The sequence below is a fragment of the Carcharhinus amblyrhynchos genome, chromosome 11, assembly GCF_965287045.1.
Source record: "Carcharhinus amblyrhynchos chromosome 11, sCarAmb.v2.hapA, whole genome shotgun sequence".
Classification (NCBI taxonomy): Eukaryota; Metazoa; Chordata; class Chondrichthyes; order Carcharhiniformes; family Carcharhinidae; genus Carcharhinus; species Carcharhinus amblyrhynchos.
Window position 1 is genome coordinate 66,161,690 of NC_137334.1, and position 13,279 is coordinate 66,174,968.

Sequence of the window (13,279 nt, forward strand, 5' to 3'; positions counted from 1 at the left end):
TTTTCTATTGTTAAATCATCTGGAAATTTTATAGCCAAATATATTTAGTTCCAGTCCTGCAGGTTTTCTATAACTGGTTTTACTACCAGGTCATAATTATGAGGTTCAGAGGGTTTAGAGATGCAAGTAAATTAATCAGTTTCAAATTAACCCTATTTCAGTGTCAAACACAAATTCAAACCAAGATCTTTTGATCTGATCAACTTAAAATTTATTTATTAGTGTCACTAGTAGGCTTACATTAACACTGCACTGAAGTTACTGTGAAATTCCCCCAATCGCTACACTCCATGCCTGAACTTCCTCCTTTTCTGACCACTTCAGGGGGATCAACTTTTAGGAAATAAAATAAGGAACACAGCTGACCGTGGGACCGGGATGGTGAAAGGGATGGGTAGAGGGGCGCTAGGATTGTGGGGAGGAGGAGTGGGTTCTTCATATTATTTCAGCTCTCCTGGGGTTCCTTCTCCACTTTGCAGGAGCACAATGCTGCTATGCACAGGCTTGCAGCAAAAACTCCTAATAGTTTCCCAGATTGCACCCAAGAAATGCAGCAGAAATAACGGACAAATAGCCTGCTCAGGAGACATAAAATGGGATGGGGGGGTGAGGGGTGGCAAAAGGCTAAATTGCAGGGCAATCCTGTACAAGCACCCTGGACCATTTGCAAATTAATGACTTCAAGTTCTATAGTCTACCGCGGTTCACAAAATAAAGATAATCTATTCAGAAATCCCCTGCTGTTAACTCCCAGTTGGTCATGAAAAGAGTGAACATGAGGTTTGAATAAGCTGACTGTACATACTGGCCAAAAGTCTGCCAACATTTCAGTGGTAGCAAATTCCTGCACAGGTGAAACTCATGCTGCAGACAAGTAGAAATCTTACGAATACAGCTTCAACACTGCATTACACAAAGTGTGAAAGATTACCCAGGTGTATCCTAGCCATAAGGAGCAGCCATAAGCCAACCCAACCAATTACAATAGCATCAGTCTCCTCTTAATCACCAGCAAAGTGATAGAATGGGTCGTCAACAGTACTATCAAGTGGCACTTATTCAGCAGTAATGTTATCACTGACGCTCGGTTTGGATTCTGCCAAGTCTGCTCAGCTCCTGATCTCACCACAGCCTTGGTCCACGAGGTTTCAGCACTGGTAATGTCATTAAATGTCAAGGGGGGATTGTTAGATTCTCTCATGTTGGACATGGTTGTTGCTTGGCGACTGTCAACATTGGGTTACAAGCTGTCTTCATGTCTTTCTTAACTGATATCTGGAAATCAGCTCTTTTGTCTATGTTTGGACCAAGGCTCGAATGAAATCTGGAGCCAAGTGGCCGTGGTGGTACCCAAATGAACTCCTGCACGTGGTTTCTATTTAAGTAATCATTTAATGCCCTGTTGATTGCCTCAGTTGAACCTGCCTTCACCATGCTTCCAGGCAGTGCATTCCAGACCTGAACTACTCATTGTATGAAAAGGTTTTTTTTTCTCACATCACATTTGCTTCTTTTGCAAATCACATTAAATCTGTGCCCTTTCTTTCTTGATCTGTTATGAGGGGGAACAATTTCTCCTCAGCTACTCTGTCCAGCTCCCCCATGATTTTGAAAGCATCAAATCTCCACTTAGCCTTCTTCTCTCCAAGAAGAACAGTCTCAACTTCTCCAATCCATCCTCATAGCTGAAGTTTCTCATTCCTGGAATATTCTTGCAAACCTCTTCTGCACGGTCTCCAATCTTTCCTATAGTGTGGCACCCAGAACTGTATACAATTCCTCACTAATTGTAATTAGTGTATTTTATAAGTTCAGCATAACTTCCTTGCTCTCATACTCTGTGCCTCTATTAGTAAAGGCCAGAATACAATATGTGTAAATAACTGCTCTCTCCAGTTGTCCTGCCACCGTCAATGATCCATGCACATATATGCCCTTCTGTTCCTGTACCCCTTTTAGAATTTTACCACTTATTTTGTATTATCTCTTCATGATCTTCTTACCAAAATGCATCACCTTACATATCTCCATATTGAATATCATCTGGCATCTATTTGCCCACTCCTTTTTGTCCATGCCCTTTTGAAGCTCTACACTGTCCTCTTCACAGTTTAAAATACTTCCAAGATTTGTAATCTTTGGAACTGTGCCTTAGGTCATTAATGTATATCACAAATATCTAGGTCATTATATCTAGGTCATTAATGTATATCAGAAAAAGCAATGGTCCCAATAGCACTGGGGAACACCTTCCTTCAGCTCAAAAAATATCCATTGACCATTACCCTTTGCTTCCTATTACTCATCCTATTTTGTATCCACGTTGCTACTGTCCCTTTTATTCCAAGAGCTACAACTTTTCTCACAAATCTGTTGTGTGGCACTGTATCAAATGCCATTTGAAAGTCCAAGTACACCAAGTGAACAGCATTACCCTCATCAATCCTTTGTTACCTTCTCAAAAAACTCCTGCAAATTAATTAAACACAATTTCCCCCTTAGGAATCCATGCTAACTCTTCCTAATCAATCCACAATTTTCCATGTGACTATTAATTCTATCCCAAATAAATGTTTCTGGAAGCTTGCCCACCATTGACCTGACTGCTGTATAAACACTGAATTATCCTTACAACCTTTTTTGAACATGAGTGTAACACTTACAATTTTTCAATTCTCTGGCGCCTCCTGAGTCCCCAGCACCCCTGCAATTTTCATTTTCACTTTGTTCAACATCCTCAGATGCATCTCATTGGGTCCTGGTGCCTTGTCAACTTTCAGTACAATAGTCTATTCAAAACTTCTTCCTTATCAATTTTGAGCCCTTTTAGTGACAGAGTTTCCTTGTGTCACCATGTCCTGGGTAGCATCCAGCTCCTTTGTATTCACTTAATACCTCAGCTTTGGTCCCAGCCTTAATGGATAAGTTTCCTTTTAGGTCCCTAATTGGCCCCACACCTCTTTTTACTACTGTTTTGCTATTTATATGTTTGTAGAAGGCATTATGATCCCCCTTTATGTTGGCTGCCAGTCTTAGTCATAATCCTGCTTCACTTCTCTAATATGCTTCTTGACCTCCCCTCTGAACCTTCTTGGTTCTCAATTGTATTTTCGACCTGCCAACTCTCATAAGAACACTTTTTTCTTTCTTCTCTTAATTTCTATCAACTTTTTCATCCAGGGTGCTCTGTTTGCCTTACATTTCCCTTTTAGAGAATATACCTTGACTGTGCCCGAACCATTATTTTGAAGCTAGCCCATTAATCAGCTGCAGATTTTCCTGGAATCCTTTTGTTCCAGTCAAACCGGCCCAGTTCCATTCTTGCCCCTTTGAACTTGGTTCTCCTCCAGTTCATTATTCCTACTTTGGATTGTCTATTATCCTTTCCCACCATCATCCCTAACATCACGATACAATGATCACTGACTCCTAAATATTCCCCATCATTTAAGCTTCTGGTTACACTACCTGGCTGATGGCTCACATGTACCATTTTAGCCCTCCGTTTAAATCAGAAGCCATTGTTCCTCTTTGCCATTCTGACAAAACAAGAAAGTATTAATCTGTTAGAGTAAAAAGAATAATAGTTTTCCTTTGCCCTTTTTTCTTGCTGCTTTTGAATAACATGCAACAAGGCAAAGCAGTGAAGAAGAATAAATTGTAATTTTACAGCACAAATTGCAAAACACTATTCCTCCTGGTCTTTTACTGCTCCATGTCTTGTTATCAATACAGGGCAACCATGTGAAGAATAATATGATGACAAGAATATTCACATTTAAGAACTAAAACATAATGGGCATGATTTTCCTCCAATTTGTGCCTGGGGAGTAATCAGTTCCTTGGCGCAAAGTAGGGGAATAAATAGTGGAGAAGCATGATGCCTGTTGTATTGAAAAGTAATCAGTGGTAGATTTAAAGAGAGTGTGACTCCAGGTCCTCTGGCAGACTCTACCATTCACTCATGTAAAGTTGTTCGTTATCAGTCTGATTATAGGGGAGGAGATTGGGGGCATAGAACAACTGTAGTATGGTCCCTTTCGACCTGTATCTGCCTCCTACCTCTGTAGCTGGTATACCATCATAGCTGACCTCTTAGCTGCAATAAAATTAGAATCCTTTCTTGCTTAGTCTTGTGAGGGTCCTCTGTCTCTCCTATTTAGGATAGGCATTGTTAAGCACTACTGAATGCAAATGTAATCAAGTACATGATTAATTGTCAAATATTTGGAAAAAATAGTGTTTACACAGATAAAAATCATGATGCCCAAATTGTTAAGTTTCTTTTTATCACGAACAGTTTGCCCCCTGATGAAGTAACTAACTAGTTAATGTTACAAGTCAATGCATTTTGCAATCATTAACAAGTTTCTCTTTAACATTTATCTGCCATTTTAGACTCTGAGCAAAAGTGGAGGCGAAATTCTACACTGCACTACACTAGGGGTGGCATGGTAATTAGCACTGCTGCCTCACAGTGCCGGGGACCAGGGATCATTTCTGGCCTCCTGTGTGGAGTTTGCACATTCTCCCCGTGTCTGCGTGGATTTCCTTTGGAACCTTCAGCTTCCTCCCACAGTCCAAAAATGTGCAGGTTAGGTGGATTGGCCGTGGTAAATTGCCCCTTAGGGTCAGGGGGATTAGCAGGATAAATATGGGGTGTTACTGGGAAACGGTCTAGGTGGATTTGTTGCCGGTGTAGGCTCGATGTGCCAAATGCCTCCTTCTGCACTGTGGTGATTCTATACTTAAATTCATCATCTTTGTTTCTTCAGTTTAGTCATTTTTTCTAAAGCAATGTTTATGCCAACTTTTCATAGCTATTAATACCTAGAACAAAGTGAAACCACAAGGCCAGATGATATTTTTTAATTTTTAAAAAACTATTCCAAAATAATAGTGTAGATTCATTTTTCTTTCAAAACGTCTTACAATATCTATCTTGTCAGAGGCTAACTTATAATATGTTAAAATAAATTTTGTTAGTATACATTTGTAGAAGCCCAAAGAATACTCATTAAAAAAAATCACAAAATTATCTCTTGTCGCATGAAACACTTTTCTATTGCATTCTAATTTGATTTTTTTTTTAATTTTGACCCAGCATATATAATCTCTATGCTGAAATCCTCATCAACTGTTGTCTGTTATGGTCACTAAATATCACTTATTCAAGGCAAGTCCAAGCATATTGACAACATTCCAGTTAATTAATAAAAAATCCATTAACTGTCCTGTGATTTTATCAAAATCATTGTGATAAAAGTGATCTTATAAAAAGAATGTTAGATGTCATAAACATGAAGCAAACGGATGACAGTCAAACTGTACAAAAAAAAACGTCTGCTTTCATGGTGCTCATTGTAATCTTAACTTTTTTTTAAAAAAGCCAAGTTCCAAAAAGAAGCTCATGGTAATAATCTAAAACTTAATTCAGCATTCCACCCTAAAAATGAAAATATTTGGAAGTTATAATCAACAATTACAGGAATCTTGAACACACTGGGAAATTAAAATCCTACAGGGTTAGAAAAATTCCTTAGATCAATTCCACCATGGTTTGATCAATGGGAATCATTAATTGCCATGCACATTGCAATTTTTAACTTTATTCATCAAATTAGGTCTCCTGTAACATTAAAATCTCTTCCTTTCACTTCAGAAACATGATAGTTAATACTCTTCCCATTAAATATACTCTTTAGAGACGCTCCTATTTTCCTTCTTGTACTGCAGTGCCAAGACCTTTGTCAGTTCCAGACCCTTTAAGATAGGACATGTGTAAAGGATAACTCTAACCTCTGATACGCATTATCAATTTTTCAGTTCCTCTTCTTATAATGCTGACTCATACAGGGGTACTGTTTCACAGACATTAACAACCTTCCAGTATTTTGTCTAAGGACCAATATTTTTATGCGCAACGACAGCCCCTAATCTTGTGCACTCAGCTGCGGCAGGCAAAACAAGCAGGATCTTTGGTTATTTTTGAAAAGATTAAATTATTTGTTGAAAATTAGAAACAGTTTGTGATTGAGTCTGCCTTTTGTTTTATCATCTTTATAAAATTTTAAATAGTTAACTTTGTTTGATGTTCGATATTTTAAATGTTCCGTGACAGCACTGTTGACTTTAAAAATTCCTAACTGTATTCTTTCTTTCAAATTTCTTTTCCTTGAAGCAAGTGCACGCAGAGTATTTTCCATCTGTAAGGTGTCCGGGTGAGCGCAACAGATAAGAAGCTTGATTCTATTCAGGACAAAGCAGCCTACTTAATTGACACCCCTTCAACAAACATTCACTGTCTTCACCACCGACGAATAGTGGCAGCAGTTTGCAGGAACTTACCATTTCTTTTTAGGCAGCACCTTCCAAATCCATGATCACTACATCCAGAAGGACAAGGGGAGCAGGCACATGGGAACACTACTACCTAGGAGTTTCCATCCAAGTCACTCACCATTCTGACTTGAATTATATATCACCATTCATTCACTGTTGCTGGGTCAATATCCTGGAAGTCCCTCTCTAACAGCATTGTTTATTTAGGGCTGATAGGTCTCCTCCACATTATCACACCAAAACGTTTCCATTTTTAGGAATTTTGAAGTGGGTGATAAAAAAGTTTGAAGAGCTTTATAGTGTTTTGCTTTCCCTGGGTGTAGCCACACTGTAGCAACTGCAGTGAAGTAAAGTTTGTTTATTAGTCACAAGTAAGGCTTACATTAACACTGCAATGAAATTGCTGTGAAATTTCCCTATTCACCACAGTCCAGTACCTGTTCGGGTCAATGCACTAACCAGCTTTCAGAATGTGGGAGAAAACCACAGCATCTCGAGAAAACCCACAGAGACACACGGAGAACGTGCAACCTCCACACAGTGACCCAAGCTGGGAATCAAACCCGGGTCCCTGGCGCCGTGAAACAGCAGTGCTAACTACTGTGGTACCATGTCACCCCAAAATCACAGAATCACAGAATACTATAGTGCAGGAGAGGCCCTTCAGCCCATCAAATCTGCACTGATGCACGAAAGGCCCTGACCTGCCCACCTAATCCCGCTTGCCAACAATTTCACAGTAACTTCATTGCTGTGTTTATGTAAGCCTTACCTGTGACTAATAAATAAACTTTTTTACTTTTAGCCCATAGCCTTGAATGTTACGGCATGCCAAGTACTCGTCCAGGTACTTTTTAAAGATTGTAAGGCATCTTGCCTCCACCACTCTCCCAGGCAGTTCCCAGACCAACACCACCCTCTAGGTAAAAGAGGTTTTTCTTCTAAACTCCCTAAACCTCCCACCCTTCACTTTTAACTTGTGTCCCCCTGTAACTGACCCTTCAACCAAGGGAAACAGCTGCTCTCGATCTACCCTGTCCATGCCCCTCATAATCTTGAACACCTTCAAGAAGGCAGCCCCACCTTTTCAAGGGAAATTTGAGATGGGCAATAATTGTTGACTGAGCCAGAGATGCTCACATCTCATAAATAAATAAAAAAGTTGAAACTTCCTTCACAAGACACTCAAAATGCATAATTTCTGAGTTAAGAAAACTAAGATTCAGATAATCTTGTGACGTCTGTGAACTCTTAACATGACAACCCAAGGACCTCTTTCAGGTGCAGTTGCCCAGGTTTTTCCCAACATTGATCTCAAGACTGTTGCCAACTTTAGTAGCAGGGTCAGAGAATATTTCACATTCTCAAGAGGTAAGAACATTCCTCTTCATTGAAGATTCGCCATTTTAAGTCAACAACCAAGGCCACTGAATGCATTGACTAATAGGGTATCAATCGCCAAATGGATCTTACCATCTCCATTTGCATTCAAAGACCCAAATCTTCATTGTTCATTTGGGGATGAATGATCTCCATACCATCACACCAAACAGCTCCATTTACAGCAATTTTGAAGCAGGTGATATAAAAGTTTGAAGAGATTTATACTATTTTGTTTTCCCTGGGAATATACAAATGTGTAAATAATGCTGCACATAGAGTATTTTCCATCAGTAAGGTGTCTGGGTGAGCGCAACAGATAAGAAGCTTGATTCTATTCAGGACAAAGCAGCCTGCTTAATTGACATCCCTTCAACAAACATTCACTGTCTTCACCACCAATGAATAGTGGCAACAGTTTGCAGGAACTTACCATTTCGTTTTAGGCAGCACCTTCCAAATCCATGATCACTACATCCAGAAGGACAAGGGGAGCAGGCACATGGGAACACTACCACCTAGAAGTTTCCATCCAAGTCGCTCACCATTTTGACTTGAATTATATATCACCGTTCATTCACTGTTGCTGGGTCAATATCCTGGAAGTCCCTCTCAAACAGCATTGTTTATTTGGGGCTGTTAGGTCTCCTCCACATTATCACACCAAAACGTTTCCATTTTTAGGAATTTTGAAGTGGGTGATAAAAAAGTTTGAAGAGCTTTATAGTGTTTTGCTTTCCCTGGGTGTAGCCACACTGTAGCAACTGCAGTGAAGTAAAGTTTGTTTATTAGTCACAAGTAAGGCTTACATTAACACTGTGAAATTCCCCTATTCACCAAGGAGAATCCAGTCAAAAGTGATAACTGGACAAAACTGCTCTTATAAACATTGGGAGGTGTTGAAAAAATAATTTAGCCTCACACAGGACTAGTATAAAGCCCTTAAGGTGAAGGGTTCTACATAGGAAATAAAACATCCACGATCAAAAAGGAAGTGAGAGATAACATAGAACTAAGTGAAAAAGCATGCAAAACTGAAAAGAATTGTGTAGATCCAAGGTAATGGAAGAAATATAAAGAAAAGCAAAAGAACAAAATAAAGGTATTAAGAAGTGCAGAAAGGAATCTGAAAAGAAACTTCTGACAGATATCAAGATTAACACAAAAAGATTTCATAATTTCAAAGAAAAAGAGTTGGCAAATGTAATATAGGTCTTATTTGACCATATCAGACACATCCTATTTGGGTAATATTGCAAATGAAAATAAAGATTCATGGCAGAGAAGGAGAAACTCACTAAATTTCAAGTTAGCAAGAAAAAAGTATTCGAAAAAAGTAACACTTCAAAAGACTAACAAATCGCCAAGACCTGATGATTTCCACCACGAGGTGTTAAAGGAGAGAGGTGAGAAAATTACAGATTCATTAACCAGAATTTTCTTAAACTCTCTCAATTCAGAAACTGCCCCTTAAGATTGGTGAAATTAAAATTTAACTCCATTATTTAAGGAAATTGAGGGAGAGCAAATCCAAGTCATGATAGAAACAAAAGCAGAAAATGCTGGAAAATCTCAGCAGGTCTGACAGCATCTGTGGAGAGAGAATACAGCTAACATTTCAAGTCTGGCTGACTCTTCACCAGAGCAAGACCTGATAGGCCAGTTAACCTAACATCTGTCGTGAGAAGGTTATTGAATCTATATTAAAGGTGAAGGATGCGATCTTACATGCCATTCACACCATGTTCCCGCTGCAGTGAGCACGGAGAATTTGGCTCCCAGTCAAATCTCACTGCAGTGGGCTGGGAAAATCCCGTTAGTGTGAATGGTGGTAACATTCCATCCAAAGTAATTGAGCACTTAGAGAAATTTCAGAAAATCAAGGAGAGGCAAATATACTAGTAAAGAATAAGGTCATGGTCTAATAAGCCTAATTTAAGTTTTTGAGGAAGTAACATAGTTAACTTGTTAGCAGTTGGTACATACTTCCAAAGACATTCATTTTCATTCCACTTCCACGGTTCAATTCCCGCATTGACTGAAATTCTTAAGGAGAGCCTGCTTTCTCATCCTTGTCCTTGCCTGAGGTGTAGTGATCCTCAGGTTTCATCACCACCAATCAGCTCTCCCCCATCAAAGGGGAGAGCAGCCTATGCCCACTTGGGACTATGGCGATTTATCTTAAGAGTTTATTTGTTCAGATTAAAGCTCATTGAATTGAAGGAAAATTCTTGAACTGATAAGGAAATAAGGAAGAATGTAAGAAAATGGATTTGCGTTCATACAAGTCAACTGTTCAGTATATTTATTCATGACTTAGCTAACAGAATAGAGCTACTTATATTTTTGCAGAAATATAAGTAGCAGAGTAAGTAGTGTGAACAGTCATCAAATTCCAAAATACAATGATTAAGCTTAAATGAGTGGGTGAAACTGAGACAGATGGATTGCAACACAGGTAAGTGTGAGGTGACCTAAATAGGATATGTCTGATATGGTGAAAGATTTTCCAGCTATTCACACCCCACTACTGCAAACGAAGACAGAGAATTTGGCGCTCAGCCAAATCTCTGTTCACTGCAGTAGGACCAGAAAATCCCGTCAGTTCGAACAGCTGGTAGATTCTGTCCTAGGAATCTTAGAGGTTCAAATGATTCAGGGATTCAATAACACAGGCCCCTTAAATGTAAAATATAGGAAATATGATCAAAATTCTGATGGAATGCTTGATATATAGGGAGCTAAAATATACAGATGTTTTCCTATAACTAAATAAAACCCTGGTAACGCAATAATTGGATACTGCATCTTTAGAGGGATATATTGGCCATGGAATGAATGCAGCATGGATTAACCAGAACTTTACCAAGATTTCAAAGGTTAAATTCTGAGGGGATGTACCATAAATGAGGCTTATATTCCCTGAAATTTAACAAAGGATTCGAAGAGATTTTTAAGATTTTGAAAAAGGAAGTGTAGACAAGGCATCATGATCTTAATCTTACATCCAGGCCATTCATGAAAGAAATTAAGAAATATTTCTTCCCACAACAGAAGTCTAGAATCACCAACATAAAACGGAATAGATTAGCACAAATAATACTGAGACTGATATATTTTTGCCATGTCTGTATTTAGTGATATGAATTTAGTTGGGATTCAGGTTAGCTGTGATCTCATTGAATAGTGAAAGAGGCATAAGGAGCAGATGGCCTTCTCCTGTTTCTATGCGCCTAACCTCTCAGATGTTCATTTTGCCAGACTCCAGATTTGCATAGTACTCTCCATATTCAAATCCTTGATGCCACACCATGTGGTGTTTTTAGCTTTAATGGCAAAGATTGCAAAGTTAAGCAAAGGGAAAGGGAAAATAAAATTTGAGGCCTTCACAAAATCATTATTAGGCACCGCCCATAGGTTGAGAATGGGTGCCTTCTGCTCTTGTAGGTTCAATAGCTTCATACCCCCAGAAAGAATAAATAAACATTTTCAGACATTGCATAATAGTCCCTCAGAAATATGCTGAGAGAATCGAGGATGTCCATAAAGCTGTAAATGTTTACAACACAGGAGAAATTGTCACCGTTTATGCCTGTGTTGAATCTACTAAAGCAATCCTAAACTCATCCCACTTCCCTGCTGCTGTATTCAGATTTATTAAGGAAATGTATGCTGTCTTATTTCTCATTTAATAATGGGAGAAGTATGGATATTTGACATTGAATTACAGGCCTGTAATCTGTTCAAGGGATTCTGATTAAATCATGCTTTATGAGAGCGAAAATTCAATCATATTTAAATTGTCAACTTAACTGTAAAGTTTAATTTTAGTCTTTTAGTACATTAATTTTACGTTGTCTCTCCATGAATGAATCTGGACACCATAAACTAGAAGAGCAGAACTGAGATAGTTCACCAAGATAATCTGACCTGAACAATAGAGTTGTTTCAGTATCCTTTACATGAATGCAATGCACTAAACTTCTGCAGAATATGTTAATGGCACCTATTGGTAGGAGGTTTTCATAGCCTCAGTACAGTGAGGCATGATATTGGCTGAAAACATTAATATTCCTTTATGACATCATTACTGCAGGTCAGCAAGAAATTATTTTCATGTGATTGCTGCAGAGAAATTCTATCTTGAGTAGGTCTTACAATAGTTCGCAATACCATGGCTAAGAAGTTACCGATTGAGACAAATTCGGCATGAAAAGTGAATCCTACAAAGGCTCAGTGTATTCCCACCCAAGCCTGATGACAACAAGGGTTAGGAAAAATAGATTTGCAGTGTTTGAAACCAATTCTGAGGCCTTTAGGCACATGGCAAGTGCTGTGCTTTTTATTCTATTTGCCAACAGTTAAGGAGCACAGTCCAAAAGGTCTCCATCTGTATAGCTATATGATTCCATTCAGTTCAAGGATGTTTAGACATGGAGATTTTTATACACCAGAACAGACTTTACCTTTGCATTCCTTTTGGTACCATTGAATGCAGCATCACAAGAAAATATAGACCGTGTGTATTAGAGCCATCACAATGGTTCTAATACCATGGCATAATTGGAGTTCCCAAGGAGTTATATTGTACTTGAAACATTAACTTTGTTACTCTATGCACTGAAATTTTCCAGCATTTTCTGTTTTAATCATGATTTTATTGGCCTGTTGTTCCTAAACATACTTCTAATCTTTTATCCTATTTCACTACACTTTGCCATTCACAGTTTCACACAAAGCATGGCATGTTCCATATTAATCTCACCAGTATAATTTCCTCTACAATAGATTGTGGGCTATGGAAACTTTTGACGTATAGTATATTTTTTCAGACAGAACCTAAAACTAGTCTGAAATTGTCTCTGAATTTTAATGTTTTCAAAACATTACTTAGAGATGGCTAATTATTATGTCACCACATTCTCTTTTCCGCTCTGATTAAAGTGACTTCAATCTTTTCTAATCTCAACAGAATTCAAAGGCTTTGAAAGACTTTCGAATGCATTTGAGCAAAAAGAGTTTCCACTTTAATCCTGGAAGTGGAAAATGATTTTTCTTGAAGTTTTTAAGAGGACAACCTCCCCCATCCATGCAGTTTAAATCTTACAATGCAATTTGCGCTTGTATCCCTCCTAAGTGCAATCATGTCAGTGGCAGCTTGGATCTATTGCCCATACATAGGAATGGTAGGCAGGGAGACACAGAAGAAACATTGAATGGGGAGGTAGATCGATCAGCTGCGTTTTATGTGGCCAAGATTTATTTTAGTTCTTCTGCAATGAAGGGAGACCTAGGTTCACAAGAACCCGGGACACTTCACTGCTTGATGGGGGCTATATCTCACTTCAGGCAGAAATTGGCTGGTCTATAAAAATTAAATTAGGGATGTTTATTGTATCTAGTCGAGAGGAAGAAATTCTAATTACAAGGTTGCAGTGTCAAAATAATCCATTTTTATTTATGTTTACATCCACCGACGAGGAAGCCCAGAGGTAAATTAGAACTAGCGGACCTGAATAAATATTCTTCAACGCAACGTACTGGGGGAAACGGTTCC

The 13,279-nt window shown here is 38.7% G+C and overlaps 1 protein-coding gene across 1 annotated transcript in view; it reads right to left on the reverse strand.

Annotated features, from left to right (window-relative positions):
* Nucleotides 1-13,279, reverse strand: part of LOC145350244 (ly6/PLAUR domain-containing protein 1) — a 31,517-nt gene that overhangs the window by 17,363 nt on the left and 875 nt on the right. The window lies entirely within an intron of this gene.